We start from the raw sequence: 11171 nt of genomic DNA on the forward strand, positions 1-11171 counted from the left end.
TGTGACATAGACATCGCTTCCTGGGAAACTGATGCCCTTGACCGCTCTCGCTGGAGGATGCTGTGCTCTAGTGGCATAAAGACGTTTGAAAACAAGAAAACGCTGGCCATTAAGGAGAAGCGTGAGCGAAGGAAGCAGGGCTCAACTTCTGGAGACGTTTTCCCTTGCAACACTTGTGGGAAGTGCTGCGCATCCAGAATCGGCCTCTTCTCCCATATGAGGACACATACCAACAGATAAGCCTGCCTGCCTACTCATCCGTCGGACCGACGGGAGACTCCATCATCAGTGTGTGTGTGTGTGTGTGTGTGTGTGTGTGTGTGTGTGTGTGTGTGTGTAGGGACAGATAGATAGATAGGTAGAATAATACTAAAAAGACAAATTAAAAGAAGTGGGAAAAAAACAGGATGGAGGCCCACCCACAAACACACACACACACACACAAAGATAGATGTGTATGTGTGTGTACATGTGTGTGGGTGGGTAGGTGGGGAAGGGGGAAGGGTGGATCTTTCTGTGCATGCGTGTGTGCGCGTAATTGTGCGTATGTTGTCTTTTTTTAGCGCGCGCGCACGTGCGTGCGAATATATATGTGTGTGAGTGTGTGTGTGTGCTGGTGCATATGCATGCGTCTGTGCGTATGTGCATGTGTGTGTGTGTGTGTGTGTGTGTGTGTGTGTGTGTGTGTGTGTGCTGGTGCATGTATGCGTGTGTTTGTGCGTAGGTGCAAGTATGAGTGTGTGTGTATGTATGTGTCTGGCGCACGTGTTGGACGGTGAGCGGGCGGGTTCGGGGGACTGGACTGACGACAAAATGAGCAAAGAAACACACACACAAAACCCGGAACCCACAACGAACAAACAATCCAACACACTGCAAGCCCACGTGGGCAGACAGCCACAAACTCGCCACGCAGCCCCCCCCCCCCCCTCCCCGCCCCCGCCCCGCCCCCCACCACCCCCAAAGCCTTCCTACCCCTGAAGCTGTTGACACTGGTTCTCTTTCATTTTTTCATTCAAGTTATTGCAGTTGTTTAACCCTTTCACTGCTGCTGACAAGTGAGTATGTATTACTCTTGTCTGTGTGTGTGTGTGTGTGTGTGTGTGTGTGCGTGTGTGTGAAAGAGAGAGAGAGAGAGAGAGAGAGAGAGAGAGTGTGTCACAACAGATTTGTCTGTGTGATATTCGAGCTTCCCTCACGGCCTGTGGCCTGGGGAGAGTGCTTTGCCATAGTGCAGTGTCACTCTTCCTCCTCTCACCATCCCCACTGCCCCCCACCACCCCCACCCCCACCCCCACCCCCTGGAATTTTTTTTTTCAGAATTTTGCCAGGGACACACTCTTGTTGCTCCTGGGTTCTTTTAAGTCGCTAGGTGCAATGCTACATACAGGACCTCAGGTTATTCATCTCATCCAAATGACAAGCGCTTGTCCAGACCACCGCTTAAAGACGAGCGGAAGTAGGGAGTGAATGAAAATTCTAGCCAGCATGGGATTCGAACCCGCTTCCTCTCGCCTCCTAGGCGAAGGCGCCAGTACCGGGCCACCACTTGACATGCTCGTCAGTGAAATAATAACTTTAAAAAAAGAAGAAAAAGATTATCACCTCACAAAGACAGAGCTCACAGGTCCGGATTTTTTTTCTCCCTGTTTGTAGGCTTCAACTTTCATATTCACGCGCATGTCCGATGTGGGATTTATACTTTACATGCTCGTCAGTGAAATAATAATGATGATAAAAAAAATTAAAAAAAGGTTATCACCTCATAGAGCTCACAGGTCCGGATTCCCTCCCCCACCCCCATCCCCCCGCCCCACCCCCTCCCTGTTTGTGGACTTAAACTTCCATATACACTGTATGTCTGATGTGGGATTTTACGTGTATGACCGTTTTTACCTCGCCGTGTAGGCAGCCATATTCCGTTTCCGTGGATACGGGTCAGGATGTCAGTTAGGGTATACCATTTCTTTGTCCGGGCTTCTTCCTCCTGGGATTGCGTGTGTGTGTGTGTGTGTGTGTGTGTGTGTGTGTGTGTGTGTGTGTTTTGTTGTTGTTTGTTTTTTGGGTTTTTGTTTGTTTGTTTGTTTGTTTTGATCAGCGAAATCAGTCAAATATACACCATTAACTTTTAATAAAAGTGTACAAGGAAAAGCTGTAATTGAAGTTCATATTCGTGTCAGACTGACGCCATTGATCTCATTTTATCAAGGATCAACAGTCGAGGGGTTAATACAACGTGTGTGGGTCTGGGTCACTGCGTGCGTTTGTGCCTTGTGGGTGTGACAACTAACGAGTTCAAATTTGTCTGTCTGTGTTTCTGTCTGTCTGTCTCTCTCTCTCTCACTCACTCACTCTATCTATCTATCTATATATATATAGAGAGAGAGAGAGAGAGAGAGAGAGAGAGAGAGAGATATCCAGTAGCAATGGTCCTGGCACACATTGAAATACACGAGAACCACATGCTGAGTTCGTCTTTCGAATATCTCTCTCTCTCTCTCTCTCTCTCTCTCTCTCTCTCTCTCTCTCTCTCTCTCTCTCTCTCTCTCTCTCAGCGTGAGGGAACCGAGGCCAGAAGTGAACAGACCTGAGTCCTGTGTTTGTCTGTCTGTCTCTCTGTCTCTCTCTGTCTCTCTCTCGCTTTCTCTCTCTCTCTCTCTCTCCCTCCCTCCCTCCCCCCAAAGCCCCCCCCCCCCCCCGCCCCTCACTCCTCTCTCTCTCTCTCTCTCTCTCTCTCTCTCTCTCTCTCTCACTCACTCTCTGCGAGTCTCTGTCTCTGTGTCTTTGTATGAAAAGCGTTAAATCAGAATCGCGCGTGGTGCTAGTTTTACATATGATATCAAAATTAATGTACAGCGGGTGTTAGACAAGGAGATCCATGTTGTTCAATATCATGGTGAGTTTTTATGTTGGGTGTAATATGTACAGCTCTTAACAACGGAACTCGTAAGGGTATTTTTCGTGTCATGCCTTTACTGATGTCGTAGATTTGTTTGCAGAAACGGTTGTGAGATAGCATTCTCAATTAACTCACTCAGTACTGCCAGTCCTCTCTTCTCCTCTACACAGACCCCTCGGATGTCCAGTGGGTGTCTGAATGACCCAACCTTTAGCTTCCGTCGTCAGAATTGTGGTATTCTTTGTCAACATTCACCTCTTCAGTATAAGAGCCTTCCGCTTGCAATATTTTGATGATGGTAATTGGGGTGAAACGCTGTTAACGTCGTCTCTTTCGCCGTTCGTATGGAGAGAGTTAAACGATTTATACCAAACCGCAACGTCTGTTATCTTTAAAAAGTAATATCATTGTATTTCGAAAAGCTGGTAAAATAGGTGAAAAGGAATGATGGTTCTGCAAAGTCGTGTTAATGCCTGTGTTAAACATCTATAAGTAGGCTTACTTATGAATTATTTTCTCAACACTTTAAAGTTTTATTACAGCTCGCAATGATCTCCTTCGAAGGGCCAAAACATGCTTTGTTGTAAATTATGCAAACGTTGTACGCTCGTGACAATAATTCAGTCGAATTGTTCATTAAATGTGTTAACATCTATAAGTAGGCTTACTTATGAATTATTTTCTCAACACTTTAAAGTTTTATTACAGCTCGCAATGATCTCCTTCGAAGGGCCAAAACATGCTTTGTTGAAAATTATGCAAACGTTGTACGCTCGTGACAACAATTCAGTCGAATTGTTCATTAAATGTTTTGATTCAGTGCTGTTTAGAATCATAGTGTTTGGACAAAGCTGTGTTCCATTGTGGAGCTGTTCATTTGTTTGCCATAAAGATACAGATCTATATCTGGGCTAGCGATATGCGAACTATAAATGACTTTGTGTTTGGTAAAACACATCCCGTGTGTGTTAATTCTACAGTTAGTTGTATACCTTACTAAGAATATTGCTAATGGAAACAATCTACTGTCATATAAAGCTTGCCAAAATGTCATTTGATTTAGATGTGAGGGGTAAAAGAACAAAAACAAAAATAAACATCCACTGGGTATCAAATGTGCATGTTCATTTGTTTGAATATGGGTTTGGACACGTATGGTTAAGTGAGAGGACGGTCTGTGAAATTGGTTTTGTGATTGCGTTTCGACAACGTTTCACAGAGTGTGTGTGACAGGACTGGATTCACTGAAGTGAAAGGATTGCTATGAAAATCCACGGAACTTGCATGGTAAAAAAAGACTTGCGTTTGAATCTGGACATACATTCTGAATGTATATATATCAACAAAGTTTAGACAAAGCATCTATTGTGTCACTGTACATTAGTCACAAAGAAGTTAAGGGATTTTGATTTGATGTGTCCTGTGAGTATGAGTAGAGAACCGAAGGAAGAGGAAGTCCCTCAAAGCATGATGATTATTCTCAGAGATATAGATGAGGAGTACACGTTCAGTTTATTAATTAATAAAGACGAAAGAATCAAACTTTGTATATTGCAAAATATATAATATCCTCTCTCTCTCTCTCTCTCTCTCTCTCTCTCTCTCTCTCTCTCTCTCTCTTGTGAGCATCCTGAAGGCAAAGCGGAAGCTGCAGGGAAGCAACATTTTCATCGGTGAGGATTTCTCCTTGAGAGTCAGGAGCATCAGAAAGAAACTGTCACCTCATCTCAAAGAGGCAAAGAATCAAAAGAAAAGGGCTACCATGACCTACGACCACTTCCTGATCGATGGAAAGAAATTCTTCCTGGGAGATGACGACCGCAGCATTGTGGAGGTGGCCTAGGGATACGGCCGGCCATTGTTGACAACTGGACAGTGCAGATGGGATGATGGGACTGTTGACGGACAATACACACGTGGGGACAATTTCATCGCGACGTCGGAAGCGGGGATGGGACTGAAAACAGCACGTGCAAAGGTAAATAAAACAGCTGTTGCTATGAGCTCGGCCTTCAGCAGGCATGGCATGAGAACAGTGGAGGGTGACATTGATATCGGTACGGGTGCACCTATGCTTGTTGATGAATGTCACAGTGGGCGTGTCAGTGTTCAAAATTTAGATGGATGAAAATTGTAACAAGTCAAAATGTGTACATAATTTGAACAACTATTCTTTCCTGCATTGGAACGTTAATGGATAATTTTTTTTAATTTCAGATCGGGATTTTGTTGAATATGTGTCCTTGTTTGACTTTCTTTGTTTTGTAGAAACTTTTCTTGATGATTTACAACTTTCGATTTTCGATGATCATACTGTGTTTGTGAAACCAGCAATTAAATTTACAGAGGGGAAGACGTTCAGGAGTGGTGTGTATGGTTAGAAACACTCTTGTTAAACAGGTGAGGAAAATAAATGTAGATACTGATAATGTTTTGTTATTTATCCTTGATAAGAAACTTTCATTTGCCCAATGATGTTTTGTATGTGTGTGGATATGTGCCTCCGGAAAAGTCCTTTTACTATTCAGTGTTTAACATCGATAATGGTATTAGTCAACTCGAGGATTGTTTGATGGATAATTTATGTTCTGATGAAAAGGTTTCTGTGTTAATGTGTGGTGATTTTAATGGTAGAACTGCCGACTTATTTCCAGATTTCAATGAAGAAAAGAAAACGTTTTCATGGTTTGATAAATACTCTTTGGTTAAAATTAGCAGACGCTCAGAAGACAGGATTTTAAATTCATACGGTAAAAGCTTGTTGGATATGTGTGATGCTTTTGGTCTGTATATCCTAAATGGTGTATGTGATGGTAATAATAATAATAATAGTGGTATTTATATAGCGCTGAATCTTGTGCAGAGACAAATCAAAGCGCTTTCGCACCAGTCATTCACACGCATGGTGACAGTAATGGTCATTACACATATATAAGTGACACTGGTAACAGTGTGAATAACTATTTTATTGCATCGTTTGATCTTTTCGAGTTTATAAATTCTTGCTGTAATTTTTTTGTAAAAGAAAAAATAGCATCTGTCCATATGCCTTTGGAATTTCACGTGCAAATTCCTCTTTTGAACGGAAGTACAGCTGCGCCAGAGAAAAGAGGGTACACTGAAAAATATGTGTGGAAAAATGAATTTGCGTCTGGTTTTGTTGATAAGTTAAAGTCACATGAGATATGTCTGGAATTGTCACATGCTACAGATTTGGTTGACGAGGCACTTGTAATGTTTAACAACACAATAAAGCAAGCGGCAGATTGTATGAAACAGCAAATATGTGTAAATAGAAATATACGGCAAAATAAATGGTGTGATGCTGAATGTAGATGTGTTAGACAAAAAGTTCGTAGTTTGTTGGGGAAATTTAACAGAACATTGGATGTTGCTGACAGGGATTTATTCTGTGTAGCACGAAGGGAATACAAAAATATGCTACTTAGAAAGAAAAGGTTGTATAAGAACTCGTTGCTGAAACAGATTATAACTTCTGTTGACAGCCAGCAAGATTTTTGGGAAAATGTTCAGGGTTTATTGAGTAAACGAGTCTTTGCCAAGAACAGCATCACAATGGAGGAATGGTATAATCATTTTAAAAGAATATTGGAAAATGAAAGTAATATTGATTGTAGTGCTCAGGAAAATGAAATGTCACGCGATGATGAACACATTGTGACTATGGAAAATCAGAACACGGCGTTTTTAGATCGGACTATCACCAAAGAAGAAGTATTGTCAGCAATAAGAAAGTTAAAAAATGGCAAAACCGCTGGACCGGACGGAATGATTGGTGAATTTTATAAAAACTTTGGTGAACCTGCCATCAATTTTCTTGTCAGGTTGTTTAATGTTTTGTTTGACCAGGGAATCTATCCTGAAAACTGGTCATAGTCAATTATTATTCCTCTCTTTAAAAGAGGTGAACGAAATGAGCCGAATAACTATAGAGGGATATCGTTATGTGATATAGCAAGTAAAATGTATGGTTCCATTATTAACGAAAGATTAACTGAATTGATAACATTAAACTCTCTCCATACGAACGATTAATCTTCAAATTTCTGTCATAAATACCTATCATTATCTTGGTTTATTTCTTTCCACAAAACTTTGTTTTACGTTTGCTTGTGGAAACCTTGTAAGCAAAGGGAAATGAGCTGTCTTGAGCATATTACAATTATTATATAAGTTTGAAAGTAATTCTGTTAGATTGTTTTTTAAATTGTTTGATGTTCAAGCCCAGCCTATAGTACAGTACAGTGCTGAGATTTGGGGGTTGGAAAAAGGGCACGAGATAGAAAAACTACATTTGTTTGCTATGAAAAGATTTTTGCAGGTGGACAGAAGAACGCCAAATGACTTAGTTTACGGTGAGCTTGGTAGGTACCCGATTTATATTAATTCTTATATAAAATGCATTAGGTATTGGTTAAAACTGGTTCAAATGAATGAATGCAGATTGCCTGCTCAAGCTTATAAAGTGTTATTTGATTTGAATGCCAGGGGAAGGGTAACATGGGTAACTAGCATTCGAAAATGTTTACGTAGTAATGGTTTTGCATTTGTATGTCTTAATCAAGGCGTTGGATGTGTTCATGATTTTCTTGTTTGCTTTAAACAGCGTATGGTCGACTTTAGATGGCAGGAGTGGAACGACCATGTACAAAATAGTGAAAGATTTTCTTTGTTCAGATTGTTTAAAAGGAATCATCTCACAGAACCATATTTAGCAAAGAATATTAACCGAGTCATTAGATGTGCTTTAACAAGGTTTCGTTTTGGTGTATCTTAAATCAACGTTCACAGTAAAAGATACAAGACCAGCAGTGTAAACGATATGGTATGTCCATTATGTAGATCTGCAAAAGAAGATGAAGTCCATTTCGTATTATGTTGTCCTGTATTAAATGACTTGAGACAATTATATATTCCGTTGAGATACAATAGCAGACCAAGTAATTTTCGGTTAGTATTACTTCTGTCTTCTACAAATGATAACGTTTTATCGAATCTTGCCGTATTTTTTTTTTATAAGTCATTAAATCGACGGAGTTTCATGATTGGTTAAACAGAACAGAGCTTTGAGCATACATGTTGTAAGATTATATTCTTATGCAAATCTGTTCTTACAAAATATGTAATCACCCCTTCAAATGGGGCCATGGCCTTATTAAATAAACTTTCGTTTCTCTCTCTCTCTCTCTCTCTCTCTCTCTCTCTCTCTCTCTCTCTCTCTCTGTGTGTGTGTGTGTGTGTGTGTGTGTGTGTGTGTGTGTGTGTGTGTGTGTGTCATTAAAGTGTCATTCTTATGCTATATTGTATTACCGTTATGTTTATGCACATTCATGATGAATATTTACGAAGGGAAAACACAAACAAAAATAATTTTGAAAACTGTTATAAAAACGAATAACACAGACACACAGAAAGAGACAGACAGACAAAGACAGACAGACAGACTGACAGAAACAGTTATCATTTCTTGTTCATTTACTCTGTTTGCGTGTGTGTGTGTGTGTGCGTGTGTGTGTGTGTGTGTGTGTGTAAGCGTGTGTTTGTGTGCGTATGTGCGTGCATGCGCACGCGCATATGTGTGTTTGCGTGCGTGCGTGTGTGTATGTGTGCGTGTGCGTATGTGTGTGTGTGTGTGTATGTGCGTGCTTGTGTGGGTGTGCGTGCGCGCGCGCGCGTGTGCGTGTGTGTGTGTGTGCCTGCGTGCGTATGTGTGTGTGAGCGCAAGTGCATGTGTGTGTGTGTGCGCGCGTATGTGTATGTGTGTGTGTGTGTGAGCGTGTGCGTGTGTGTATGTGAGTATATTTACACGTTTGTGAATGTGCGTCAGTGAATGAATGAGTGAGTAAGTGCACATGCTTTCGTGCGTCCACACATTATGCATGGAGTATGGGGAAGCTTAAGAAGAATAAGGAGACAGAGATACATGTGGGGGGGGGGGAGGGGAAATAGGGGGGAGGGTGCGGGAGGGGGCGAGGGCAGGGAGATAACTCGTGGGGTGTTGTTTTTTTTACCCCCCACCCCCCTACCCCGCAGGGTATTTTATTTTTATTGCAATATTCTGGTCGTCTCTGTCTTTTATCCTCTGTCTGCCACGCTGTTGCAACAAATGTAAAAGTTATTATAACCTTCCAGTCTTCTTTGTGATAAAAAAAATATATATACATATATATATATTGCTCTGATTAATTTCAGATACGATTCACATCCATTATTAAACTCCGTGTTTGCGTGGGGTGTGTGGGGAAGGTTGTGTGTTTGGGGGAAGTGGCTGTTGGTTGTGTGTGTGTGTGTGTGTGTGTGTGTGTGTGTGTGTGTGTGTTTTACCAGAGGTCGCTCGAACTCATTCCAATATTTCTTTTATGTCTGTAAAATGCACTCTGTGTGTGTGTGTGTGTGGGTGGGTGTGGGTGGGTGTGTGTGTGTGTGTCACGGATCAGCCCAACCTTTCGTTGCTGCGGAAGTATAGGCAGAAGTGCGAGCGATTTAGTATGGCTCAGTGGCCGGTGAAAGTGGTGTTAGTTCCGATGGTTGGGAGTTCGAATCCCAGTATCTCTAGATCATGTTTTCTGACATGTTCTTGGTTTGGTAAAAGCGTGTGTATGCACACTCGTTTTACCTGTGTAAGAGTTGTGCAGCACGTGCACACACCGCTCTGTAGGAGCAATAGGGCTCTTGTCACATTGGCATGACTGCAACTGCAGTGCAGTGCGTGCAATGTGTGTTTTGGCCGGTTAGCGTGCCAAGTGCAGAACTCGCGCTCACCTGCCGTTTACCTGTGATTAGGTGTGACTTGACTCTGATACGTCAGAGAGCGCGGACCTTGTGGCAGAGGCCCGGAAGGCTGATGGAGAGGAGTTCTTGGCCAGCCAGAACCTCTGCCTGATTTTTAGCAAGCCGGTGAGCAGAGGCTGCAGTGCCCGGCTGAAGGTCCCACCCAAGTCACCACCTTCGCCCATCACAAGCTGTCGTGAGGTAACCTTGTATCAGGCGGTAACTGTTTCCGAGTGTCTTTAGTTGTCTTTTCCACTTTTGGAAAGTCTGTGGGTTGGACAGTGGCTGGGGTCACTTTATGAAACTGTTACGATTACCTGATGTTACAGACTGTCGTGTAACGGTCCAGTGTTATAATTATCATTCCGTGTGTTACGGGTTTGAGTTTATATTAATACACTTGTGAGGAAGTGTGAGGGAATAGTATAATCTCCGTAATTTGTTCGACAGAGTGTACGTTGGATATGTAAAGCTTACAAGCTGATGTTAGTATCGGGAATGTGAGGGAGACGTTGGGGGAAATACTGTGTTTCGACAGGTCCTTAAACCTGCGTAAGTGGCCGCTGTTAGCAGCGTGTCAGAAGATAGTGTATTCCGTGTAAGCTATTGTGGCAATAATAGGTTACTGAGTTCTCTCCCTGTATGGACCGAGCACTGGAAGAGTTTGTGTATTGATTTGTTCACTTTAATTGCTCTGCTTGTGATCCGAATGGCTTTGGCAGCCATGTGCTGACGCTATCATAATTCTTCCTTTTTGAATGTTCTGTTCCAACATGTCTGCTTGTGCAAAGGAGGTTACCTTGATTGGGCCTTCGATTCTGGCAGCGTAGCGCTGTGGGAGCGTGCTTCAGGATGCGCGGCACAAGGTTTGGGATTCGAGTCTTGGGTTGACCTGTGCCACCGTATAAGTAGGGCGACGGCCGGTACCCTGGCAGGTTCCGGACCCCTCACTTCCAGGCATGCATGTTGTCGTGTGATTGGTGTATGACAGTGGTCGTTCATTATTTTGCCTTAGAGTGCTTGTTGGATGAATGAGAGCACAACTTGTGGCTTCTTAGGTCGCCCAACGCGCATAGGGTTATGCGGTTATGGACTGGTACTGACAGGGGGTTATCCCCGTCCCCAGCTTGCTTGTTTGTCAAGTAGCGGCAAACCGACTGCTCTGCTGTCCCAGCTCCGAGGTCGCCCCTCGGGGTCTTCCACCTGAGCCGAGCGCTGACACGAAACCCTGGGGTCGCACCCTGGGGATCCAGATCGTCCCTCGGCGTCGACCTTCGACCGCAGCCTGCCCTGCTTGCCGCGACCTCCCGGACTCATCTAGTGGGGTGCTCTGTGGGTGAGCTGGACGTCGAGGGAGAGACTGTAGTCGGCGTTCGACTCTCAGCCTGGAGCAGGGATTTTTCAGTCCGTCAACGAGTGACAGATGAGTTAAATGAACGTTGCCGCTTGTGCAGTGAATGTGCGAGTGTGTATGTGTTTG

Source organism: Babylonia areolata, chromosome 22 (genome assembly GCF_041734735.1).
Source record: "Babylonia areolata isolate BAREFJ2019XMU chromosome 22, ASM4173473v1, whole genome shotgun sequence".
In the NCBI taxonomy this organism is placed as follows: Eukaryota; Metazoa; Mollusca; class Gastropoda; order Neogastropoda; family Buccinidae; genus Babylonia; species Babylonia areolata.